This window comes from Anguilla anguilla, chromosome 1, assembly GCF_013347855.1.
Source record: "Anguilla anguilla isolate fAngAng1 chromosome 1, fAngAng1.pri, whole genome shotgun sequence".
NCBI classification, from domain to species: domain Eukaryota; kingdom Metazoa; phylum Chordata; class Actinopteri; order Anguilliformes; family Anguillidae; genus Anguilla; species Anguilla anguilla.
The window spans coordinates 67,548,955-67,568,548 of record NC_049201.1 but is presented as its reverse complement, the minus strand read 5'-3'; the positions used below and the strand labels follow the sequence as shown (position 1 = coordinate 67,568,548).

Here is a 19,594-nt window from a genome sequence, read left to right as displayed (position 1 = left end):
TATAACCTGTGCAATTGTGCGCAAACAAGCTTGAGCTGGCAGGAAAAAAGGCTTTTCCTTTGCCAAGCCCTGGAGTATCAAGCCCTTTCCTACACTACACATCCCAAAATCTACATGTTACTCAGGATGATCTATTTACAGGGGCAGTGAACTTCACATGGCCCTGCTAAGATTAACTGTACATACCTATAGGACAGAGTAGATGGGAATCATTGGTAATCGGAACTGACACATTCTGGCATGCGGGTGAGCACTGTATTCACTGGCCTTTCAAAATGGCAGGCCTTGTTATTTGGCCATCCTGGTTTCAGGGCAGAAATAGGGGGGGAACTACACACACTGACATGAATACAGTGGTTGAGTACACTTGCCTCACTGCAACTGCATTGCTGGTGTCGACCCCCATTAAAAAGCAAAACACTGAAGAAAATTACGGGAAAAAACTCTTTTTGCACAACACAGACAACAGTGTAAACCAGTCAACACAGTGGAAATACAGGAAATAACATGAGGGGAAGACTTGCAAACCAGCCTGTGTCCTTGTACATCGGACTGGTGTGAATGACCCTTCCAAGCTTCCCAAAGCACTTACCAGAATGTCCCTGGGTAAAATTAAATTCATACTACTATAGTTCCATGTCAACTTAAGTTAAACAGGTCCTGAATGCTGCTCAAAACCTGTTTGTGGGAAGCTTTTTTACTGCCTATTCTCACAGTAGACAAATGGAAAAAAACAGCAGATGTATGTCATAATGCTTTACTCAATTAGGTGGAAACATGAGGTTGAGTCCACACTGCCATGCTCAGAGCTTCTGCACTTCCCAGGGGCCTGTGGCTCTTCACGGTGCACAACTCATTACCAACTCTTTCCAGTGAAACCATTCAGATGTGACAGCAAATGTCCTTTCACAGTCCATCAGAGACAGCAAACCATTGACCACAATGAGCAAATGTCAACGCAGACTGACAAAACAGGCAATCAGGACATTCCTTCTGTCATTCTGATTAAAGCAGACTCTCTCACAGCACTGTCTGTGGAGATTGGGAAATGATGGACATGTGCATGCGTGTCTCATGGATTTTCACAGGTTTGGTCCAGGCCACTCCCCTGCAGAGGTGAAAATTCAGCTTTCGATTTTCTATTGATGTGGGCGGCTGAGGAACAACCCATGTGCATCACCACTGTAATTGCTCTGGAAACCTAACCCATACCCGTTTAGGGAAAGGCACCGTAACTCACGCAAAGAAACTAAATGCAACTGTTTGGGTAAAAAAAATTTTTTTTTTTAAAAGTTAGAAAATGCATGCAATTTCTGTAGCTGAAACATTTACAAGCCATCATTTGGCACATTTCACCACGGCTGCTTTAACAAGACGCGCTAAAGCGCAAGAAAAGCCCCCACCCAGGTGGCTTCAAAGGCTAACGGAGATGCAATACATCACTTCTGATCTTTTAGCCACCGGAGTGGAACTCGTGAAGCAAAATCTCCCTCTGGTGTGTCGGCACAATCTAAGCAGACATCAGAGAGAGGTGGTCTGCAGGTTTCAAATATTACACGTGTGGAGATCAGATCTCGCAAACTGTGCCAGACACCAAAAACAAGTTTTTTTTTTTTTGGAGGGAAAGGCATGGTGGGCCTCACAGTGCAGCCGTGGTCTCCAGAGCTGTGTCTCCATAAACCCTTGTTTGCCTCCATCCTGACTCTGGCAGAGAGGAGCGTGGGAACTGTTTTCCTACTGTTAGGGAAGGTGGCGGGTTGACCCCAAATATTGAGCGAAATATTTATCACAGACCCATAATGTTTCCGTGGCAATCAGCCAGAGGGTGTTCGCTCTGAAAGGAACAAAACAACAAAACACTTTTCCTGCTAAGAGATACAAATTTTTTTTTCCCTTGATGAATTCCAAAGGCAGCCAGTGTATTTCTTTAAACAAAACAAAAAAAAAACCCAGTCGGCAGTGTCTAAAGTTTCTAAAAAGGCAAAAGTATTTTCCTGGATGGCACACTTTCCCTTCTTTCTGTTCCCACTGCTCCGCTTGCTTTGAAAACACAACCGAGCGGCACAGCACAGGTCGGATCACGGAGAGCCCCCCGTTCACAGCGGCGCAAATGCACTGCTGACAGCCCGTACGCCATCATTACCCAGATGAGTATCAATCACCCCGAGTCATCGCTCAAGTGCATCCCCTCGTGTCAGGTGTCCTTTCAAAAGCAGTCGCTACGCCATGCCCTTCTCCAGGATGGGATGTAAACACTAAACATGCCGGTAATGCCGGCGTTGTTGGGCCTGGGACCCCTGAAAGGGATGGAATGCGAGGTGGAGGAGGAGAGTCGGGCCCCACTTGCAGCTGACGCTGGCAGTTTGAATATCAAAACAAAATATAAAGCAGTGATTAAAAGCCACTTTGAGGCAGCATGGTTGAAATGCCAATTAGACCTTCAGAGTTGGAGATCAGACAGCCAGCAGGGACAGGGTTGAAGAAATTCTGGGCTGGGCCCGTCACCCAGGTCACGCCGTCAAGGAAAATCAATACGGCTTACAAAGCAGAGCCCAGACCCTTTCTTCACCCAACCCCAAGCCATTAAAAAGAGCAAAGGAGGCAGCAGATCCTGCTCATTATATTATTACATGATAGAAAAAGATATTGTTCCACATCAACAACACAATGTGAACAAGAACTTGTGGCTGCCAAAATGACCAGACGGGCAGATCTGAGCAGACAGGACGAGGATCGATGGGGATTCTATAAACAATCAGATTCTGAGAAAGGGCTATTGTGGGTCTCCTGCGCTCTGCAGTGATTACACCAGCAGCTATCTCTGTCTTCATTTGGAAGCAGCTTGTTCTATGAGATGCTAAATTAAGAAGCTGAAAGGTTGTCACTCCTCGCCTTTTATGTAGCCTGAAACAAAGCCTGATATTCAAATATTCCCATTATGCAGCCCCAGAGTGCCCAGCCCAGCCCTGCCCAGCTACTCCTGATTGATCCCACATTACTTATTTATGCGGCCAAAATTAATGTTGAATGTTGAATATGAAAGAAAGGGGGTGAGGAGGGCAGGGCACAGTGCTGGTGCTGGGTTTTGATCACCAGCCCAGAGCCACAGGGGATCCCTGGTTCGGTACTGAAATACAGCAGCATTGACGTTTGCCAATGAGACACGATTGCCCCAGGAGCTCTGCAGAATTTAGGAGTGCATGTAGCACAAATCATCCGCGGTGCAACACTGCACCTCCTAACAAACAGGCCTTGGTCCCCTCACCAAAACAAGAATCCAATAATGCAACCCAACACTGTGCATTCATAATTTAAAGGAATACCTGGAGGGGAGATGATACAGTAACTATACATAGGTGATGTTTATTCGGGATGCTTACGGAAGTTAATTAAGAGGTTCATTGAAAAGATAAGCATTTTAGGAAGGCGATTGAACCCTCTTGAGGCAGACGTGATTTGCTCTGCAACAGATACGCCGTGTTTATGTACTGCAAGCTTGGTTCAAATAAGGAAGCTCCAAGGTTATTTTTAATCTCCCCTCCATCCCCGCTCTGAGATGCTTGACTTAGTTTATCAAAAATAAAATGAAATGGAACACGGACAGTGAGATATTACAATAAATAAATAAATAAATAAATAATCACAGCTTTTTTTCTTATTATTACTTGGGAATTTTGGCAACTAACCTAACAACGGAATAAACTTATGCTTACACTGAAGATGGTGTCTGAGGGAAAATGGCCATCGGGGCATTTTGTTTGTCTAAAACATTTTTTCCCAAGATCTAAGGGATGCAGAGGCACTGGGGATTGGCTGTTTGGCTGGCCGTTATCTCCAACAAACGGCCGGACGGGAGATTAATTAGGGTCCCTGAAAGCACCAAGACCTTTTACCCAGCATTCCCTGTTTACTCTGTCCCACAGCGCTGGTGACTCGGGTCTGTGTGTGTGGGGGTGGGGGGGGGTGGGCTGCGCATCACATCACGAGCGTGATACCCAACAGGGCGGCTGGCTTTGAAAGGATGAATTGAGTGCTTACTGTTGATTCGCTATTTAAAGTCCAATTTTACTCAGACTACTTTAGATCAGTAGGCTGGTGAAATGTTAGGATTCTAGGCTTTTGTGTTGCTCTGATTCCGCCAGGGTTTAGTCAGGGTAAATCTGGCAGCAGCTGCAGACAAACAATTGATCATACTTGGACTGTGTTTTGATGCTGTCGACACAATGTCATGTTGAAAGCTTCTGGTCTAAACACAATTGGTTTCACCATTTTTTTTTTGTCCCACTTCATGTGATTCATCAAATGCAAGTGCTAAATTTTTAAATCATCAACCGTTTTTATGGGGGAAAAATGCTCCCGGAACATTCTACCACCAACTGCCCTGCACAGTATTAATAATGTCTTAAATGATTCATTGCAATCGAAACTGTCACTAAATGTCAAGCCAATCCTGGGAAACACTGCATGACTTCTTAAAGAAAAGGAAGCTTTCGAGTGAAAGCCGATCTCCAGCTTACGCGCTCCTACACACATCGCAGTATTACCATTTGAAAGGGCGGAGCATGGGGATGCTGTGAGAAAGAGAGTAAAGGCAACAGTGTGCTGAACTTGGCACATCCGCAGGATCCAGTTCCTGCACAGGATACTCCCTCTCACTCTGCGCTCCAAATCTGGGCTCCGATAAACTCCGTCTGATCTGACATTTTCACAGCTGCAGTGCATGCATACGCATGCGTACGTAGCCTGTGGGACTGTCAGCCCCTGCAAGGCATGTTACCATTAACAAAAGAGAAAGCCACAAACCCTCCCGGGTTTACAGCACGACAGAGCAAACGAGAAATGCAATAAACTGCTACGAGTTACGGTATTCTGGTATGTCCTTTACTGCATTACAATAAGTGAAGGTTAATGTCATCGTCCTCAAGCAAAAACACTCGGACGGGGCAGGCTGTTTCATATTCATTCTCCAATGAAATTGCACTTAAGGCCATTCTTTGTCCCCCTGCCATTCAGATCCGTGCGGCTCAGTCCTCAGCTTTGTGTCCCGGATGTGTGAAGTGTTTTCAGAGAGAGGCAAAAACGACCAGGGCAACCCCTTCTAATGAATGATACTGATTATTCTGCCTCTTCAGCTTCTCTCTCCACTCACTGTGCGTGTGTGCGTGTGTGAGTGTGAGTGTGTGTGTACGGGCGTGTGCGTGTGTGTGGGCGTGTGTGCGTGAGAGCGAGAGAGAAAGAGAGTACGGAGCGGGGCAGTGGTAGCTGCCAAAGTATGTGCATGCACGTGCGTGCCTGTGTGCATGTATGTGGAACGGGGGAACGGCAGCGGGTGGAGATACAGGTTTCCACATGTTCTCGTCTCGTGTCCGTTTACTGTCTGCGTGAAATGTCTGTTCTTGCCACAGGGCATGTTGCACAAGTTGACACATGAATCTGCTGCCGCTGTTTCTCCCTCCCACTGTGGAAGCCGGTAGAATACTCACCTACAACAGACACACGCTCTCACCCGTTGGACTGGCTATTCCATGACAAACCGCAGGATAAACAACAATACGCCCTCGCTCCCACCCCGCCTCCCCCCCCATCCTTCCCGACTACAGCAGAGATTGCACTAATTGCTCATTGGGTCTTTAAACATATGCCGTGGAAATGGGGCTGGTGGGCTGTTATTTGTTCCCACACTTAAAATACACTTCTGTGCTTCACGTTTAAAGCAGAGAACACGGAATGCATTGCCAGAACATTGCTGGTTTGCATAACAGGTGGCTTCTGAAAATAAAAAAGGTTCCGTGTGGGCAGTGGAATGGACTTTCACAAACGAAACTGCATGAGAAAAACAAAATGCAAACTAACACCTAGCACTGGAATTCCCTGCACATGTCAGGAAGTGCAGGTCGTCGAGGTGAAACAGTATTTCTACAGGAAAGCAAGTGAACTGCTCTTCCCCTGTACCCCAAAGGACAATGATAATAGGAAAACCTGCTGTCTAAGCTAAACGTAATCTAATTTAAAAGCAGACTTGGCCTGAGGCTGGAAGGCAATGGCAGTGTAGTTCAAAGCTATTCTGCCCCTGTGGTGCCAGATTGAAGTTGCCCGAATCCAGGTACCTTTGTAGACCTTTGTAGCGTGGTTGAAAAGGTAACGTGAAAGCAGTGAAAATTTGGCCCTCTGCATGAAGAACGGGACACAGAACGGCCCTTGAAGGGCATGACATTGCCTGTGGTGGGTTCTTTTTAGTTTTGGGCTAGCTCGTTTTAAAACACTTCAGTCAAAGGACCTCAGTCGTGGCGGCATGTGGATTTCACGCACTCGCGTTTCAAAAGGCTGCTTATCCTTTTCTCTCCTGAATCTTAGCTGCTTGTTTCGCAAGCGATCGCCACGGCAATATGGCAAAAATGACTCGGTGAGGCAGGGAAAAAAGGCTATGAGATTGCCTGTAATGATGGGCCCACTGCAGCCTTCTCAGCTGTGGGCGTTTCGGCAGTGGGAAAGGACGGCAGTAATTACAGATAGTGGAGGGGACATGCGGCTGCTTTTGAAGCGAGTGAGCCAAAAGACATGGAACCAGCGTCACTCGCTTGTGTCAAGGACACCATCTGGAGAGTTGTGTGCTTGAAGTCAAGCAAGGTGGATGTGTGTGAGCCCAAACCAAAGATACCAATACTTTTACTTTTATGAGATTGCATTGCTGGAATTGTACAAAGATGTACAAAATGAGCAGACTTTCATGGCTGGTTTGCAAACAGACGCCAAAAAATTTTATGAAACATAGCTGTTCCTAGTTTTTGTTATAACCAAGCACTGCCACACAGTATAATCGATTGTGAAGCAAGAACATGAAAATATAATGATAAAATGGTCCTAATGGTGAAATGCCAAGTACGTTCAGTACATCTTCGTCTGCATTCACTAAGCTTAATAACTAATCCAGTCTGTAGCATACCCCATCTAAATGCGTGGACAGTCATACAAAACATCTATTATAAAGACAGACTGAAGCAGTTTAACAGGCCTTACCCTTTAGAGTGACGATATCAAGCAGAGGAGCTCAGAATAAATGGGTCAGAATAAATGGGATGGAAAAGCAGGAACAAGGTGGAGAACAGGCTCAACATATCAGTCTGGGAAATTCAATTTTAAGAAAGAAAAAAAGACTGGAAACTTTTTGAAGGGAGGGAGGTTAAGATAGTAGAACAAGACAGTTTGACTGAGAGCTTTGGAGAAATTAAGAGAGAGAGAGAGAGAGATGAGATGATGAAAGACGAAATCCAAGGGGACATTATTATTATTATTATTATTATTACATTCATTCATCCTCTGCTTTGAGCAGCAACATTCTCTGAATAAATTTTAAATTAACTGAATTACATTATAATTGTTCAATATATATATCAGTATATAAAAATCACAATTGGATTCAACAGGTGATGCTTCAGTTGCGTACTCCTGATTAACCTACAGTACGCTTAAGTGCAATTGAATGTAAATTCCATAAAACATGTAAATAAAGTCTGCTATTAATAGGGCACAGAAGTCATAGCTTAGGCCTTCTTTTCTACGGCTGACTTCGATTTATCAGAAGATTTGGCACATGGCGCACTTTGGAGAGAGCGCATCTTCAAAGACCGGGCTGGTTTGTTTGCTGAGGATGACGAATGGCTTGTGAGTCGGTTCGGACTGCCCAGACACTTCCTTCTGAGTCTGTGCAAAGATAGGGAGAACATAGCGCTGTCGTCCCTTTGGGGTAATTCCAGACAGCAACGTCACTGCTATAATGTGGCCAGTGTGTTAATCAAGCATAGACAACTGGGCCAAGCTCTGACAGCCCCCTCTGGCTGATCTGCTTTGTTTGTGTGCTAGGATTTGCTTCTTTGCCTCCAGTTTCATATCAAACCCCTTTCGTTTTACCTGTTGCATAGTATGCGGAACTTGAGACACACAGTTTACAACGACAGCTATATCTTGCCAGGCCTTAGTCTTCCCCAGCCCTGACACTCCACTGCTTACACTACTGAATAAAATATATTCTTTGGCTTGTACTTCCATTAACAGCACTTCAATATCCGCTTCAGAAAAGTTTTTTTCTTTTGTCTGGACTATCTATTTCCCTCAGTTTCCTGCAATGGAATTCCACGGCCCATAAACGGTATGGGGCATCAATTTACACTAATCAGAAGTTCCGCGAACGCGCTTGTCATTTACGATTGATTGGTATTTATCAATATAGGTGGATACGAAAGAAAGATGCGTCTACGCACGTTTGATAAATCCGGCGGAATCATTTCAGTTCCGTTTTCCGATTACGTGTAAATTCACACGCGGTTTTAACAAAAATATTGATAAATGAGGCCCAGATGGTGAAAAAAGGACACTTCCCTGCTTGCAGCTTTCATGTCTGGGCGGTAAATCACATGGGGGCATTACCTTTCCCCCCCCTTCAGCCGCCTATGCCTGTCCACTCTCATTTTCTGTCTCTTATGTCATACAAGCGCCAATTAGACCAGCTCTAACCCTCTCCCGGGCTGGAACTGGCAGAGTCAAAGTGTGTGCGCGCGTGTTTGAGTGTGTGTGTGTGTGTTTGAGAGAGAGGGCGGAGGATGACAAGGTTGAGAGATGGCAGATTGCTCGGGGAGGGAGATGGCGGTATTGTATCTGGCCAGTTTGAAATGAGATATTGAGTGGATATGGGCGTGTCAATGAAGAGAAATGATGATTAACATCTCTCGCTGGCATGCGCGCCGAGGTAGCGGCATGGGCCGCCCAACGCTATTGAGCAGCAGGGGACCTGGGAATGGGAGATTTAGTGGCCGTGTCCATCTGCAGTGGCCTCCATGGAGGGGTTATTTATCACTTAGGGGTGGGGGCATCCATCTCGCCGCGGTGCGCGACCTCCTGACTGCACAGACAAGCTCAATTGGCCGCTACATGGCCAGCCACAAAGGCTCCATTTGTACAACAATCACATCCACTTCAGCATGCCACAGCTGCAGGCCCTGCCATCGTCTGGATGTACTCAATGTCCTTGAAAAACAACTTAATTAACCTTAAATGGAAATGTTGCGGGAGACCACGAACACTTCTGGAGCAGACTGGGGGAGAACTGGGAGAATTCTTTTCTGGCACTTCACAGCAACTGAAAACCCACCACTTTAATGAACCCCAATACACTTACATATACTTTACGTGATATCTAAGTCGGTAATTACAAGCAGCTGTTAGTAGGTATAACTTTGCTCATAACTGCAATGAATTATATTAATACAGTAATTTTGGAAATGTGGTCCCCGTAGAATTCCAATAACTAATGACATAAAATAGAAAAGTAATTACAGCGCAATGTTGTGCTCAGCTTAACACACAGCATGTGTTTTACAGAAAAAAACTCAAGAGCTTAACAGTATAACCTCATTATCTAGCAACTTTTGGTTCCCTTTTTTTGCCACTACATTGTTTTCGAAAACACATTCTGAATTTGTTTTCCAAAAAAGAAAAACAAGCCAAGTCAAAAACACATAGAGAGGACAGCAGACAGCGTTAACAGAATACATAAATAGAGGACAGCTGTTCAAAAGTGGACACAATTTCTACCCTCTCTTTGGCAGGAGAGTGTGTGGATGCTAGGAGGTATGGAGGTGGGGGGGATTCAGGAGGATAAGCGGGTGATGTTTAAGAGGGGGAACATATTTGGCAAATCTAATCGGCTGCAGTGGCCTCGACTCAGCCCACCTCTGTCCTGTGACAAGTAGCAGGGAAGAAAATCCACCAAAACAACACTGCTCAGTCAGTCGCACAAAACTGCCAAGCCCTGTCAACCGTGTTCGAATGGACTGGTTTTTCCACATAACGAACAACTGTGTGCGCATGTGGCAACCTATCCTTGCCCTGAAATCTTCCCTTTTTCACTCCAAAGACAATATAGCCTACACCTATTATTAGTGATTTGTTACTGACCCTTCTATTGGAGCTGGTGTAGACATAGGTATAGCACACCAACAGCCAGTGACAGAATAACTCTTGTTTCAAGTCTATTCTTCCCCCACCTATGAGTCTACCAATTCATTTAACATGCCCCAAAATGTAGAGTAGCCAATTTAAAGGAACAATTGCCTAGCATTACCCCAGAAGTGCATAATTTCTACTGGAAAAAGTTCCTGTGGAAATGCATCAACCTGCAAACAGACACTGATATTCATTCAAACATCAAAAACTGGAACACATTTTTTTAAAATTCTAAATAATAGAAAATAGAGGATAGATTTTATAACCAAGATGTAAATATACACTCATGTAAAAAAATACAAATACTAGGACAGGAAGCTTTCATTTCAACATTCAGTTTTTGAAGCTTCCATTTACTGCAGAAGTTAGACATTGCTAACTGTTAGAAGAAAAACTGGATCTGATACTTTAAAAATGCCCCACCTCCACCCCCCGCCCATTTTCTCATTCTATGGAGTCAAACAGGCTACAAAATATGAGCGCATTTCTTCTCAGCCCAGTTAAAGATTAATCCAGAATCCAGGGAGTCCACTTCCTCTAATTAAGCGGCAGTGCGGATACTGGCCTATGTTTCCGCTAAATAAATGAGTAGGCAAGTGCCTTGAGATCAGAAATAATGACTCGTTTGCCATAATCAGTCTTTTATTCTAATCAAGGGTTTAAATGAACAAGTCCTCTCTACCACACAAACAACAAAGTGCTTGATTAAATTAAATAAATAACACAAGAAGAACAAACAAAGGGATGTGAAAATAAGTGAAAAGGCTTGAATTCCACTTTCTGAAATTAGAATGCTGCATGAGGACACCACCAATTGTTCTTTAAAATAAATTTCCTAGCCATAGAGGCTCAAGAACTGCTCGTGCTAGTCAGTATCTTCACTTTTCTCTTTCCATCAGTTCATATTTAGCAGTTATTATATTCCACAAACCACATTCTAGTCACATTCTATTTTGTGCTTGGCTGATGTGACGTATGACAGACCATAAAATGAGTTTAACCCCTTACATTAACCCAAACTGGACATTAATCCAAAGTCAATTTTTAAAGCTCTTAAGACCACATGACATTTACAATTTCTGACCATTTCTGCGACTCATAGTTTATGAGAAGCATGCTATGCAAAAATAAAAATGACAGATTGACACATTAACAATATCGCACTCAAACCACCGACTAGATCAACATAATTAATACCTTTCATCCACAACTCCTTTCCAAGTGGGATGTTGGTCATTTTTCACAATGTGAAATGGAGTATGCCTACACCCAGTCAAGAAAATGGCACAAGGTCTGTTTGCCTCAGGCAAGTTGTGCAAGAAGCATAATTTTGGCAAATAAATGAGGCATCAAGTAAGTTTTCCAATGGGGTTATCTCAAAGCATTTCGGCACATATGTCAAACTGCTTAACTTGATGTTACGTGTTGCAACTGAAACTGACATTGTAGTATCACCTCATACACTTTCTAACGGTAACAACCCAGGGGGATATTAACTGTTCAAAAACACCTGGTGAGTGCTTGGCACTTCCAACAAAACATTTAGCATGTGCACTGTACTATATTATTAACACACACACTTTATATATATACATACATACATATACGGTATACTGGCATATGAAAATAAGACGCGCTCAACAACAGTACACCTTGCAAAATATAATTCAGGAAACACCTTCATGGTTAGAACTTTGGAAGGCTGTCAAAAAGCTAGCTAACTGCTTTCTAGAACCCTAATCACAGGTGAACATCAAGGTCTTATTGTTCTTAATAACATAAATGCATCTAGCGGAAACTACTGCAGAAATTACATGGCTTGAACAAGTGACACTCATGCAATACACTGCTATATAGTGTAGCATCTTCACAGCAGTTTGATGATGGGGGCAGTTAAAGATGTATTCTATAACCAAACAAAGGATTTCTGCTTTCTAGATATATTCACTCTTATTGTGGTTACTTGGCACAAATCTGGGAGCCCAAAGGTTGAAGTATGTATGAAATTTATGTGAAAAAATTCAAATAAAATAACAGGAACATTTTCAGTATCATTTAAGTGAATTCCAAGGAAGAATGGAATAAAACCAAATAAACAAACCAAATAACCCAAGCCCAACTATTTAACTTCTAGCAGTGGTTTTGCAAGCATAGCATTAAACAATACAAACATTTCCACAAATCGTTGGAGAGAGTGTTGAAGGATGTGCATGCTCTAGGTTTTTCATGGAAGCACAGCAGGCCCAATGCAAACTAGTGGTTGGAAACAGTCTCCACAGAAGAGTGTCTTGGATAACATACAACTGGTACTCCAATATACACAGAGCCACTCTACCACACTGTTTCTGCACAGAGAAGGCATGCACATAACTTAGAAGGGGGATGAGAAAGGTTTTGCCGTTTTCCCCTAGTGTTGCAAACTTTCTCCAGTTCTATGAAATAGGTTTGCTGCTAACACAAAATACAGCAAATGTCTAAAACATACCACGTTCTTCAGGAAGAAAAGTGAATGAACGTTCTTTTTAGGTCATCACAGAAAATCTTTATGTTATCAAAGGTTTGGCATTGGCTGACATGAGGCTCTAGTGAAAAGGCTCTAAAATGCACACACTGCACATAGAAGCCAATAGGAGGTATGCTCTTAATCATCACTGACGCGCTGTCTAGAGTTGCTGTCTACGCCTTCTAAAGCTGGGCATCAAGCTTATGCTATAAAGACATTTAACACAGGACTTTTTTAAACAATTATTGACTTCTTTGGGTTGAAGAACAGATCTATGGAAATTAGATTGTAGGAATTCACATTTCAGGAATTTCTAGGAGGTGATATAAATAGAACGTGATTTAGCCCAATCACACAATTTATTTATTTATTTTTATTTAAAAAAAAAAATCAGTTTCATTTTTCCTTACATACTTTTTTTGTTTCCAGTAAACCCATCAATGACGTCACATTCATGGGTGAGAATACACCGCATAAGGGTTTGATTAAACCAGGCCCCGCCACAGAAGGCAGACAGTTCCACAGAAATGCAAGGGGGTGGGATTTCTCCATTTTAAAAATATTTTTCCACCTGTTAAATGCCTATTTAAAGTAAAGGAAATGCTTTAACATGCCAGAAACCCTTGTGCCAGCTTTAATCCAACAAAAAGGGTTTAGTATGCAAATGAAGGGCTAAACCAATCTGCAGCCAGACAGAGGCAGACCTGCTAAAAGATTCTGACAGGCAGAGAACCACTCCTCTTCAAGTTAGACTGTTTTAGTGTTAGTCCTATCCCTGGTTCCCACTCAAGTAGCTAAAAGGTGATAAGATCAAAGGTTCCCCTCACCGCTATGGACACCTGCCAGCCCATAATGTCCCCAGCCTTAAACTCAATTTATCCAAGACAGCCAGCTCTGCCTGTGTGGGAATCCAATGACCCCCAACAATGTGAGGCAGGATTTGTGCATCCCACACGATTCGATGGAAATTGGTAGTGTTCCTCCATGTGCACATGGAAGTTCCGCTCTAGCCTGAGCTGGGATTAACTAACTAACTGAGGGACAACAGAACTATAGGCCTGGCTCCTGGTTCCTCTGAAACCAATTTGTGAAATGGAACTGGAGGAGGCTGCTAATACAGCCAGTGACCTTGTCCTGTTTTAAGTCTTGCTCAAAGTGAATAGAAAAATATTCTCTGGGAGACATGCTTACAGGACCTCCAGATTCTCTTGCCCCCACTTTTCCTGACTAGCTTCTGCGAGGGTTAATGTGCAATAAGTCAAAATGACAATGGCCTCCATTCAATCAACATTTGTCCTTAACTCTGACTCAATTGAATGCAGGTGTTAGGTTTGTTCTTCACAAAAGAAGTCTGAAAAGTTCATTTTGGCAGCCAACTCACCAGATTGCATTTGTACAGACAAGGATGAAAACTTGAATTTAATCATAAATCGAAGTTAAGGACAAATGTTGACTAAGCCCAGGCCAATATGAAAAAGGCCTGTCAATCATGCCACCGAATATGATGTTAGGATTCAAGACTACTGTATAGTCTGTATCCTAATAAGTACTCCAGCCTGATCATACTGATGTTTCTGTGAGAAGGTGCAGGGATTGGCCTTGTTTGTTGTGTATGCTGACCCATTAAGTATGAGAAAGGCTGGCCCCTCTCACCACTGTGAAAAGGAACTGGATGTCTGTTCAGAGGTAATGAGGGTGGGAAAGGCTGACACTAATGGAGGTGATGAACAGCTGGACAATAACATTTACGACACAATAAACAGAAAACAGGATCGCGCCTTATTAGGTGAAAAGGCACGAGTGAGAGCAGCTTTTTTATGACAGAGAACATTAAACTGTCCGAATAGAGTGGTTTTAGATATAGAGGATCATCTGCCACTTACTGTCTCAACAATTACTCAGAACGGATATGCATATTTAAAGCAATGCACTGCTTTTAAAGAAGAAAAATCTCAATTCATTCCATGACTGGTTTCACAGGCTGGCATCAGTGCTTGACATATTCCATTTCTAATGCATGAGCACTAATTGCTAGTTGAATTCTAATAAATAAAAAAAAATCTAAATGCAAGCCTATAAAGTGCCCACCAGACTGTTGTGAAACATTTAAACATTTTCTTTCTTTTTTAAAAAACTGAAATCTTATTTCTGAAAACTGCTGTGCAAACTGAACGTGCTCCCCTCACAAACATTCTGTCTATCTTCGGTCTTCAGATTGCAGTGAAGCCGATCAAAAGGAGAGAGTTGCAGCACAAAAACAATTGGTCATTCCAAAATGGAAAACAAATAGGAAAACAAGAAGTAGAATTAGTCACCTAATTCAAACAAGTAATTTACCATTTTGAAGGAACGACATTGCAGCACTTACACGTAAGGTTAATATCCATTGAGAAAAATGAGTCATGCTCCAAAAGCACGGCAGAACATTCTGTCTTTCACTCTTCTAAAACAGATCCTGACACTAAGGTTGTCTCCGCGCTCCTTGTTAAGCAGGTGTTTTTTAATTGTTTCCTTCTGTCTGTCTGTTTTTGCTGTCAGATGGGGAAACTGAAGATTAGTGTGAGCACACTGAACTGTGGTGACCCGGCACATCCAAGCTAAGCAGCCTTGATAAATCTCCCCTACATCTACCCCAGGGATCACCTCACCCCAATTATGTGCCTGACATCTCCCCATCTCACATTCTCTGCCGCTCTTGCGCTAGCTCCCTTTCTCCCTTTGTCCCTCTCTCCCTTGCACTCTTTCCTCTCACTGTGTCCTCTTCCCTCCCTCATGCTCTTCCTCCCTCTCTTTTTCCATCCCTTTACTCCCAGACTGATGCAGACAGAGCACTAGTCTGAACAGTAGAGCTGGCTGCACTCTCACACTCCCTCTTTGCTACAGACATGTACGAAAGTAACGGCAGGTGAAAAGGGAGCGAGGCAAAGTCTGGATATGAACACAATTCCATTCATCTCCCCCTCCTGCTACAGTACATTCATCCAGCAGTTAATTACAAATCAAGTACAGTCACACAACATAGAGATTTATGTAGACGTTCTCATAGCCAACGTTGTTTTCAAACATCCAATTAAAAAATACATTTTTTGCAAAACTGTGTTCATCTTCATTAGTAGCATACCTCCTGTCTATAATATTACAGTACAAAATCAAAATGCTCATGACTCTGAAAGAATGGCCTATTTAATGATCTGAGGACTGTTCTGATGTTGATTTCACACTGTTGTGTGGTGGTCTCTTCAAATGAAGTAGAAACTCTACTATTGATCCAAACAGTCTAGTTTCACTAATCTACAGATTTAAATGTGCATTCAGGAGGATAAATTGTGGTGACTAATCACAATGAGTCCAGATGAAGGCCAAAGTGATGTGGATGATGATCTGAGCTCTTGTTTACAAAGAGACTCATTAAACTGAGCAGAAGCTCACTTATTTTCTCTGAATCTGCCAAGCTATTAGGGGTATTAGAGGAACCCAGTCTCAATCCTTGACTTTCAAGGTCCCGGTCCTTGTGTTTCAAGTTCACGACCAACCAGCATCTGGGCAACCATCTGTCCCCCTCCGTACCCCCTCCCCCCTCATGACACTGTCAGAATTGCACCTTGGCCCTGTCCTTTACTGTCCAGGATTCTCTCTGCTGAAATCACCAGGGACCATCACACAGAACAGGGCTTGAACTGAAGCCTCCACCTCGACTCGATCATCTCCTGCAAATCCCCTGTGTGCTCTTGTGGAGAAGTAGCAATGCTGAGCAGTCAGCTTCAGAAAATCTGTGGTTCTTACAAAACATAACTGGGACCAGGAAAAAGCACTGCTGACACTCTTCATCTAGACCCCAGACAGTTAGCCTACCTCAAAACGATTACAGACAAGAAGTCAGCCTGGTTACACAGCAAAAACCAAAAAATATTATCTTAACAAGCCATTTTAGCACTTAAGAATCTTATATCTATTACTTTTTGCCTAAATAAGACAAAACAAAAATTCCACTGGGGTGAGACAATTTCACTGGTCAAGCAAAAAAAGAAATAAGATTTTTTAAAGCACACAAATTCCCTGCCCTCTTCCTGGAGCTGCAATCAAATGCATCATCTTATAAAAAAAGTACCGGTATATAAAACGCTGAGTGAAATGGCCCAAATTGGAAGTATCTGGGCTTGTGTACACATTGGGCTTGCTGTGGGCTACCTGGGCTTCTGACCAATCCAAATGCAGGGTTCCAGCCAAATGATCCAGGTGAGAGAAGGTAAATGGATGAATTGGATCCCCAGCCTGAGATTTCACATCCTAGTACCAATCTGAGGGAAGGAAAGAGAAGAGAGGAAGAATTATAGCATGGTATACGTGATTCAGCATTATATTACAGTATGAAACTGCAAGAAGCGGGAAATCTGCCCCCTGGAGCAATGGCCTTTTGTGTTCTGGCTCATGACAGCCATCTTCCCGTGCTTCAGACTTTTTCAAATAACAACAGAGTCATTCCAGAGGAAAAGGACCCAGCAGTCAGGCCCGTTCCTCAGAATCCCTTCATTTTTAATATGCATACTCCTTACCTATCTGCAAAGACTAAACCTGAACCTAGAGCTCCAGATAGCAAATAGTTACTGAGAAATAAACGATCAATGAGCATACGAAATAGCCGCCTTTTACTCAGGCACTGTCTGTATCTCCGGGGGAAAATAGGAATAAGAATCTCAATCATTTTGTAAGACTATAAGGGCAACCAAAGTTATTCATACCTTAAAAAACAAGTCATCTATGTAAAATAATGGTAATAAATGTATTCTGGTAATTCATCTTCAACAGAAGAAAACCCCTTTTGGGCATATTTTTCCAGCCTCATTCCTTCATCATTTCATGGAGATAAGTACACAGCTAATTTGTGGAAATGGATATCACTATTGCATAACCCCTTAATGTTAAAATGATAAATTAAGTTTTATAGTGTCCGGAGTCCACTGTTCTGGTTCAGTGTCCTGACAGAAAAACAAAACCACACTGTTGCAAAGTATTGCCCTGTTTAAAAAAAAACAAAAACAAAACAAAAAAAAAAACAAAGCTTTTTAATATGAGATTGTTTTGGGAATGTGCAAGATTATGTTTCCTATGGCTTATTGTTATGAGATGCTGCCCCCCCCCCCTCCCCCGACCCCATCTTCTTGTCTGTGTCCAAAGATTGTATTGCACTAACATATGGTCCATAACCAGACTTAAGAATAAACAGATTTTCACCATGAAGGAATTTCATAAGGATAGTGCACATATCAACATTATATCACTATGCTTTACCTGGGAATGTGTCATGAATGTTCGATTATGCCCACATTTTACTTATTCTTAAAGATTTTTGCTGATCAAATTTTCATACGTATTACATTTATATTTGGGACAACATTGTACTCATTTTGTGCATTCTGCACAGTTACTATAAATTAACTCAGATTTCTATTTCATTCATATCCGTACATAGAAACAGATAGGTGTTAATCCTCCAAACTGGCAGCCATTTTGGAACATCCTTAGACCCTTGTTTCTGTAAAACTATGCATAGCCTAATACCATGTCTAAAATTCCTCTTAATTCATTTTAGTACAAAAAGACTGAAAATTGTATGCCCTTAAAACAGCTAAATTCTGCTTGAATTTTGATGGAGTGCCCCAACTAGTTTCTCCATTAAGCACATCAGACCTTTATAACAAAATATGTTCATACCCATGTTGCCTTGCATACCCATACCCATCTTATTTGATTTCTGACGCAATTACAGCAGTTTTCTTTTTTTCTTTTTTAGACCAATTGTAGGATCAATGATAACAGCGGTTAAAAAAATTAACCCATGTTGTCATAACCATCTGTCAGCAGGGGTTCAAAGGCAATTCAATACAATTCAGGAAAGCTTATCCTGAATTATTAATCAACTAAGATTTGAGCTTTATTTCATGAAAGATTTGCTGTACATAAATATAACGCATGGCATGGTTGTTAGTTCTCAGCTAGGTATAGGCTAGTTTAGAAATCCCCATGCTTACAACATGTAGGGCTAATGTACTACAGAAAGCATAACCTCTTGAATCACTGTGACAAATTGAATCGAGTCAGTTAGCTAGTTATATATACGATATGTTAATAGTATACAATTCAATTAATATGCACTTAATTTCCATCTGCTATGAGAAGAGCAATCTGTTTGCAGTTACGAGAAAATCTGCAACATGCACTGTTGTTTTCACACCCACTGCTAATAACACAGCTGCCCCAAGGATGTTGAGATTTGTTCTCACGACAGCTGTTGTGGACACTGGGTCACACTTCGAAACAAGAATGGAAACAAGAGGTTTGCAGTGTTATGCCTCAGTCCTGGGCTTCAATGCACCTAGTGATGAAACACAGCTAATATGATCATGGGGCAGTTTGTATATTTCGCAGAAAGGTATTAGCAATGGTGCATCTGACACTTGTGAGCCAATCACAGGCAATAACCTGGCTCATGCTGCCTCTTTCTTCCCATAACACACAGCATTCCACCCAATCAATGCAAGAAAGGATCTGATTCTCACCTCTTTGCCCACAGTCAACAATGAAGCTGAATGCTTTTAAAAGTTGGAACTTGCTGCCTACGAATTCATGATGGCAATGTTGGAACAAAACATTTGCAGATGGTGCTGTAAAATTATCACAGTTAACTGCTCTATCAATCTGCTTCACTTAAAATGGATACAGACCAAGTTTACTACATATGTGTCAAAAAAAAACTTATCGAGCCTATATCAGGCAAAATCATGCTCTTGGAACTGAGAAATGGCAAAGGAAATGATACAGTGCAGACACATTTCCCTTAGTATAACACCCCCCCCCCCCAAAAAAAAAAAAATATATATAGGCTATACCAGAGAGGGAAAAACCTTTGATAATAAATTCAATATATGGCTTCGTGTTTCTCATTGATGTCGCCGGTGTCACAGATTCCGTGATTTTTGGGCAGTTCCGTGACTTTTCCCGTTTAGCACAGGGGATGTTTTTTTTTTTTGTTTGTTTGTTTTTTTTTTTAAATATTGCTTTTTCAGTTTTCTGTGATTTTCAACAATTTCACTG

The 19,594-nt window shown here is 42.3% G+C and overlaps 1 protein-coding gene across 5 annotated transcripts in view; it reads right to left on the bottom strand.

The window, feature by feature from the left end:
• Positions 1-19,594, bottom strand: part of sema6e (sema domain, transmembrane domain (TM), and cytoplasmic domain, (semaphorin) 6E) — a 119,143-nt gene that overhangs the window by 79,104 nt on the left and 20,445 nt on the right. For all 5 annotated transcript variants that reach the window (XM_035431581.1, XM_035431583.1, XM_035431585.1 and 2 more), the window contains exon 2: positions 16,691-16,800. The gene's annotated coding sequence lies outside the window, so the exon portion shown is untranslated. The remainder of the gene's footprint in view (positions 1-16,690; positions 16,801-19,594) is intronic.